The following is a 7,640-nucleotide window of genomic DNA, read 5'->3' as shown; positions in this document are numbered from 1 at the left end:
TAAAAAGAATAAATCTCCCTGGATCCCCTTTTCTCCCTAAATGAATGTAAACGTACAAAAAATGTTTTTCTCAATAAAGGCTTTATTGATCACATTCAGTCGACAGAGAGTTATTTTCATGATAATAATAATAGATAATTCACAGGTTGTAACACTGATTAAACATTTGCAAAGAACAAGATCCATGGTTAAAACATCCGGAGCTTCGATTTCTGATACAGCGTGGATATTTCTCCACAAAGTGTGATACAGTCTGATAATTTTTTATCACATCGTCGTCATACAGAGACAACAGTCGTTCAAAGGATACTCTGCATGCCCTATGGCAGAGATAATAAACGCAGTGTTGACCGCATACGGTGGACGGTGCGTTGAAGCTGACGATCGTGGTACAATATCTGGTCAGAACGCTGCTCCAAAAACTGTAAGATGCTTGAGGGGTAATGAGCAAAGTCCGGAGGAAAACCATAAGAGTCAAAAAAGGTGGCTACACTGTCCTCTTCCAGAGTCAAAGAGAGCCAGTGCTCACCGGGCAGGTGCGCAGGGTGTGTGTTGACTATAAAGTAGACTTGGGTGTCAAAGGAACGTGTCAATAACGGCAGCTGATCAGAAGCCCACACCCCACAGAATACATCTCCTAGGAGACAATGCAAAAGATTTTCCAGTTCATGATTATTCATGTTTTGATTTTTTTTAATAATAATCCACCAGCACCTGTCTTTTAGAGTTAATTTCCAGAATGGAATCGTAAAGGCCAACTCACACCGGACGCGGAACGGAAGCGGAACGGCACCGCCGTGGTCACCGTAGCAAATAGAATCCAGTCTAGTCAATGAGAGCACTCACACCGGGCGTGGATCAGAAGCTTCCCAGAAGCGGCTCTCCGCGCCACGGCGCGAGCTTTCCGCAGGATTTCTATTTCTTCTGCGAGCCGCAGCTGAACCTCGTAAATTTCAACAGAGCACTGCGCACCAGACAGGAAACCGGGCCTTGAATCAACGTAATAAACTTCTGCCCCCCTTCAAAATAAAACACAATACTCAGTTCATGTAGCTTTTTACAACTTCACATCACGACCGGTGGCACCAGGTGATCAAAGATCGATCAAAGGGTCTCAACGAGAGACTAATTGTTGAAGTGGAACAACACACAATCCTTTATGACACAACAGCTTTTTATAATCTCCTCCACGTCGGAGAAGCAAAGTCAGCTGCTTGTTGTTGTTGTTTTCTTTATACACAGTTTATCGCGGGTCTCGGGTATGTCCAGGATTCTCTCGTGATCTCGCGTGAATACGTCCGGCTCGCTCCGCTGCCGTTCCGCGGCTGATCCGCGTCCGATGTGAGTTGACGCCGGGCAAAGTACCGTTCCGCTTCCGTTCCGCTTCCGTTCCGCGTTCGGTGTGAGTCCCGTGTCACAGGCGTAGACGATCAGAGTGGTGGTGTGTGGTAAGGCTGAGATTAAACACAAACAGAGAGTATTTGTCGTTAAATTCTTCACGGTTGATGCTCAGAGGTAGATCTTTCAGGTGTCTTCCCGTGGCGATAAACATGTTGTAAAACTCTCGCCTTGATTAAACTGGGGCTGGAAAGCCTTAGCCGGAACCTGTCTGCCATCCTGACAGAGGGCCAGATATTCTACGTTGTTGTGGGTAAAATTGAAGGGCGACAGGTCTCTTCGTCCTGTGAAAGCTTCGTGGTGTACCATACCCAGCACCACGTATTTGGGCATAGCACCCAGAAAGAGGTTCTCCTGGTTACATATCCTGGAATTCGCAGGTATTCGCACCTGGAATTCGCAGGTATGGAGTAGGTTTTTTGACGCGTGACAGGGGGTACAGCGCGTTACCCCTCAGCAGAGCTTCTGTGTGACCCAGACGGATCGCGGGGAAGACTGTCACTTTTTTAACAAACAGCGAGGCGCCTAGTATTCTCAGGCGGAAAACAGAATCGCGAGCTCCCATGAGGCAAAAGGCATCGCTGACTCGGGTCAGCTTGATGTCCACCGAATTCAGAAGGAGTCTCTCACAGAAAAATACGTCCCCGTGGAGGGGGCCAAACAGGTGTACTTCCCGGGAATTGGCGGAGAAGGCTGCTCGGGAGTTAAGTCCGCGGTTAGGACCGTTGTTGGTCACAATAGAGTCCAGTGCTCCAGCCGTGTCTTTGTAAAAAAGACCCGCGCTAAATTGACTCTTGAGCGTATCTTCAGAGTAGGGTTTCGATCATGGCTCTGTACGGGTGCGTAGTGCTAGACTGTGAAATTAATCTATCCCCCAGAATAACGTCGCACTGACTGAAAATTGTATTCAGAGGGTAGTTGATCAGGCCCACAGCAGCGTCATTCGCCAGGTCTGTACCGTCGGCGTTGGTGATTTTCAGCCGGAGATGCAGCAAGGTATCGTTCAAATCCAAATACTTTTCACCATCTCCGGGAATAAAGAACTCAATGTGGCCCCCGTCAGTGATGGCCGATAGAGGAAGAATTTCAGTGTAGACCTTATCTTCGATAGACAGCTGCGTCATGGGGGCTGAAAATAAATCCAGCTCCGCCAGGGTGCACTCGGGTGATTTTTGGTGTAAAAGAGCCATATTGCTTTTTTTTTGCTGTTGTTTTTGAAATTTCTTTTCTTCTTCTTCTTGTATTATTTAGGTCCAAAAGATATCGCCGCTTCTGGCAGACTTCCTCCCCTTCGGCTTGCTTCTCCCGACTGATTTTTTCCTTTTATGACTCGCATGTTTATTAGGGAGCGAAAAAGCACGATCCCCCGGCGGCCTCCTCCTTTGTCTATGCGATAAAACCATAATCCCTCCGGATCCCTCCTGATTCTGTCGTTTGGTCATACTACCCACCGCAGTTTTTATCACATCAGAGGCGATGTTGCTCACGGCCGATTTGAGGTGTGGCTTGGCGATGGCAAAGCCTTTTTTCACCAGAGGAGAGACAAAACTAAACAATCTCGAGAAGATGGAGCCTATACCCCGACCATACATGACCGGTGCTCCATAAAAACCGAGTAAAGCGCCTCCCACTTGACTTTCATAATAGTTTATGAAGCGATGAGGATCCTCTCTCAGACGTACCTGTTCCATGTTTTTTATTTATTTTTATACAGGATGCTGAGCTGCGGCTGGTTTAAAGTGAAGTTTCAAAATAGCCTTCCCGTAGACAAAGTCCACACACCAGTTGCGATCCGTTTTAATCTCTATATGAATAGTTTTAATGTAACTTTTAGACACGCGCACGTAATGCACCGTATTGTACCTGAGACTCACCACGTCTCCAAAACCACCTTTAACGTTCACCATGCTCAGCAACGGCGAGTAGCTGTCACCGATCGGTTGATACTGAATGATGTCTGTGTAAATAAAGAGGTTATAAATACCTCTTTTGAGATCGCACGGGTAGGTAGCCGAACGGGGAGAGAGGTGCCAAGGGGGCTTGCGCTCGGATTTTGTACTGACCGCTGCCTTTGAAATCGATGCACTTGGTCACGTTGTTGTAAACAGCCTCGGCTGTGGGGTCATATTTTATGAGTTTCGGTACGATTTGTTCCAGGAGGTCTCTCGGCTTCTCATAATATCCTCCCCGACTGAACTTTTGAATGATAAGTAGCTCTCCAGGCTTTGTATCATCATGATCTTCTTCCCCCGCCGGAATTACCGGTTCATCCGAGTTTTTCATGAGTTCTATATAAGCGTTATCCCGAGGTAAAGTATACCACGTGTGAGGATAAATGATTTCGCACAGACCCACCTCCCATTCTCCGTTCAGTTCGATAGCCTTGGCTAAGTCTACCGTGTAATTTGAGCTGGTGTTGTTTTTAAACACGTCTTTACTAGCGTTGGAAGGTAAGGTGATGTAAAATCCTGCGTTTGTCGCCATATCTGACGGTATAATTGGTCCAGGTCGTTGAGCGACATTTTTACTTTTTGCAACTCTGCCTCGTAAAAGGAGCCCTCGATAGGCTCTCCGTCATAATCTCGGAGTTTGTACACAGGGGGAGTACGAGGAATGCAGGCCTCCACCGTAAACACTTCGTCCGTAAAACTCTGTTCATATTTTTTATCAAATGCCCCTCTGACCTTGGATAATCTGACAAGATCACCCTTTTTAAATTTCATTTGCACCGCATTACGGTGTCGCGTAGGAAACGTGCCATACAGATTTTGAAACACTTGAGAGGCATTCTCGGAGGTCACCTGCATAGGCACCATTTTTATACTTTTATGAAAGCTGTGATTGTAGCTTTTCACCAAATCCTGTAAAACTTTGAGGTATCGCCTCGTGTTGTTAGCCGTAAAATATCTCCACATTCTAGTTTAACGTACGGTTAAACCTCTCAATAAAAGAGGCCTTCAGATCGCTTGCTGTGGCAAAGTGTACAATGTTGTGCTTCTTCATCAAAGCATCAAAACTCTTGTTGAAAAACTCTTTACCGGCATCCGTTGTAACTTTTCAGGATCTGACTGTCTTTGAAGATTGAAACAAAGGCCTTCACCACCTCGTCTGCGGTTTTTCTCTTTAAAACACGATGTAGCTTTTTTTGAAAACATCTATGACCGTTAGTAAATATTTAACCCCGCCGTTGTGTTCCGCCAAGGCTTGCATGTCACAGAGATCTGCTTAAAATTGGTTTAAAGGCCTAGGGACAAAAACTGTTTCTGGTGAAATGTATCTGGCTGGTTTATCAGAGTGTAGGTATCTTGCTCTTGTAAAAATCTTTAACATTTTCCACGCTGACTTTCTTTCCCATTTCATCCTGCACACCCCTATGCAGTCAGTCTACACCTCCAAAACTAGCCGGATGGGCCGGGTTGTAATACACTCTTTTCATGACCCGTCTCACCGCCATTGAGATGGGTCATGAACTGTTTTTACTGAAAAACACACCACTCTGGATTGCTCTTTTTTCTTTTAATGATTGTATTGTAATAGGATACATCAAAGGTTAAGATAGTAAGGATAAGATACATAAAAGATAAGGTGTAATACCTTTAAATGATTGTATGAATAGGACACATCAAATGTTAAGATACATACAGGATAAAGATACATAAAACACAAGGCGTAATACTGTACATTGGTTGCATAAAAGGAGACGACTAGTGTTTAATCATCTTTAAAACCTGAACTAACACACTGTGATCTGAACTAGTCTGAAGAATGTCGTGCAATCTTTTCAGCTCACCTGGGATATTCACAGATGTGTTATTCTGCCAATGAAAGATCAACACATCCACAAACAAAGTGTACAGAGTGAGCAAATGACAGGGTGTTATAACAAAAGAGTCCTTGATCCATTCTTTCACAATTTTTTCAAAGGTCTCTGACAAATCAGATGTGCTCGCACTCTGCACCATGACTTCCCAAGCCGTATGTCCGGTGTGAGAACGAACTTTGTCCATAAGTGGCTTAGTTCGTCTCATTTCAACCGGGGTTGTGACAGCGTCTCATCTGTTGAAACTCTGTTGCAGAGATGCTGTATCAGATGGGTGATGATCACTCTCTTCTACACAGGTTACAAGTTTCTCCAATACATTACCCATGATTAATAAACAAAACAGAAACAAGAGAACAAACTTATTCGCTTTCCCAGCACTCCATCACAAGTTCCAGTTGTCCAATTTTGAGTACGTCCTCGCCAATCAGCTCGTCGTACATACTGCCGATGGAATCCTGGATGTTCTTCGCAGATCTGAGCTCGTGTAATAGAGTCTGTGCCACGGCTTTGACTCTGGCGTCGTCCTCTCGGATGTTGCGTGCGGTCAGGAGACGTTGGATGGAAGGAATGAAGTGTGGGGTGAAAAGCATCTTCATTATCCCGTAGAGTTGATCTGGTAGTAATCATTTCCCACATTTTCCACACATGGGTGCTGTCTCTGGCTTGGGTGGTTGATACGACACCGAAGCACGGCTCGCGTCGAAACTGTGAAGGGGATGTTGAGCAGATGGATGAACGGCTGCCTTAACGCCGTTGAAGAAAGCCAAAGACGCCACCCCGTCCATCTCGTCAGCCATGTCTTCGCTCTTTACAGGAGTGGGTGTAACCGGTGAATTGGGAGGTGTCATTAAGTCGGGGGAGGAGGAGCGTTGAGACTCCCAGTCCATGTCCATGTCATCCGTTTCTGTATCGGAACAGCCGCCGGATGAGAGGATCGGGGGTGCGGAGGCCGGAGAAGAAGAAACTGCAGGCCCGGTGAAGCCTTAGGATCGGAGGAATCCACGGTGGTGTGAGCCGTCTCTGGTTGTAGCGTTGGTTAAAATCTGCCATGTCTTTCAGTCAGGTTGAGCCAGTCAGCGGGTTGTGCTGGTAGGTCCGCTGTTGTGTCTCCTTTTATGTGTTGCACGGGCAAGGGGGCGTGGTTTCAGAAGGACAGAGTTTTTTTCACCGCCAGGACGTCATTCCATTTACGGCAGTTGGTAAACAGAGTCGAATTTTTTCTCCAATTTCTTCCATCTTCTCCTTCCACGCAGCTCCCGGCAGATCTAGCAGCGTCTTGAATACGCCGCAGTCTGAATTAAAACTCTCCAAGACAAAGTGCTCCGTAGCTCCTCTCTCTCCGGATGTCTGGAGAGTGGCTCGTAAGAACCAGCGACCGGAGGGATTGGTTCTCGATTGCCAGACCGCGTTGAAAGTAGCCTTGGTCTCAGTCTCTGCCTTGGCCTCCAATCTGGGCTGTTTAGCGGTTACAGTGCCTTCCTGATCTGGGGATGCCGGTCTGGTGATTAGGGCAGAGCGATTTGGAATCACCAGTCTCAGCACTGCCCAGTCATGGAACTCAGCATCCACATCAGCAGACAGAGGCCCCACTGTTTCACCCTCATTCCTCTGATACAGCTAAAGCTCACTCGTTTCATACTTGAACACATAGCCCCAATAGCCTTGCACTCCGTACGGCTCCAGAGACCGAGGGCCGTGCGAGGGACAGCGAGGAAGGCGAGGAGGCGAGGGAAAAAAGGAGAAGAATTAGACGGACATGGCGAAGGACGGGAGGAAAGTGGAGTTGGCGACGCCTCTTCGGGCCGCGCACTGGGAGGAACGAGGCCGTGCGATGGACAGCGAGGAAGGCGAGGGAAAAAAGGAGAAGAAGTAGGAATGCGCCTCCACGGACGTGCGAAGGACGGGGGAAAGTGGAGGTGCGACGCCTCGTCGGGCCTCCGTGAGCAGTGAACGAGGGCGAGAAGGAGAAGAGTAGACGGACGTGGCCATGTCTGAGGCCCGACGAGGCGTCGCCCCTCCACTTTCCACCCGTCCTTCGCCACGTCCGTCTACTTCTTCTCCTTCTCGCCCTGGTTCAACGTGCTCACGGAGGCCCGACAAGGCGTCGCACCTCCACTTTCCCGCCGTCCTTCGCAACGTCCGTCTACTTCTTCTCCTTTTTTCCCTCGCCATCTCGCCTTCCTCGCTGTCCCTCGCATGGCTCTAGTTCCTCCCGACGCGCAGCCTGCTTCGGAGGCCCGACGAGGCGTTGCACCTCCCTTCCCCCCGTCCTTCGCCATGTCCGTCTACTTCTTCTCCTTTTTTCCCTCGCCTCCTCGCCTTCCTCGCTGGTCCCTCGCACAGTTCTCGTTCCTCCCAGCACGCGGCCTGCCTCCGGAGGCCGACGAGGGTGCGCACCCCACTTTCCCCCCCCTCCCCT

The sequence above is a fragment of the Larimichthys crocea genome, chromosome I (assembly GCF_000972845.2).
Source record: "Larimichthys crocea isolate SSNF chromosome I, L_crocea_2.0, whole genome shotgun sequence".
Lineage (NCBI taxonomy): Eukaryota > Metazoa > Chordata > Actinopteri > Sciaenidae > Larimichthys > Larimichthys crocea.
Note: the sequence above shows the minus strand (reverse complement) of the source record.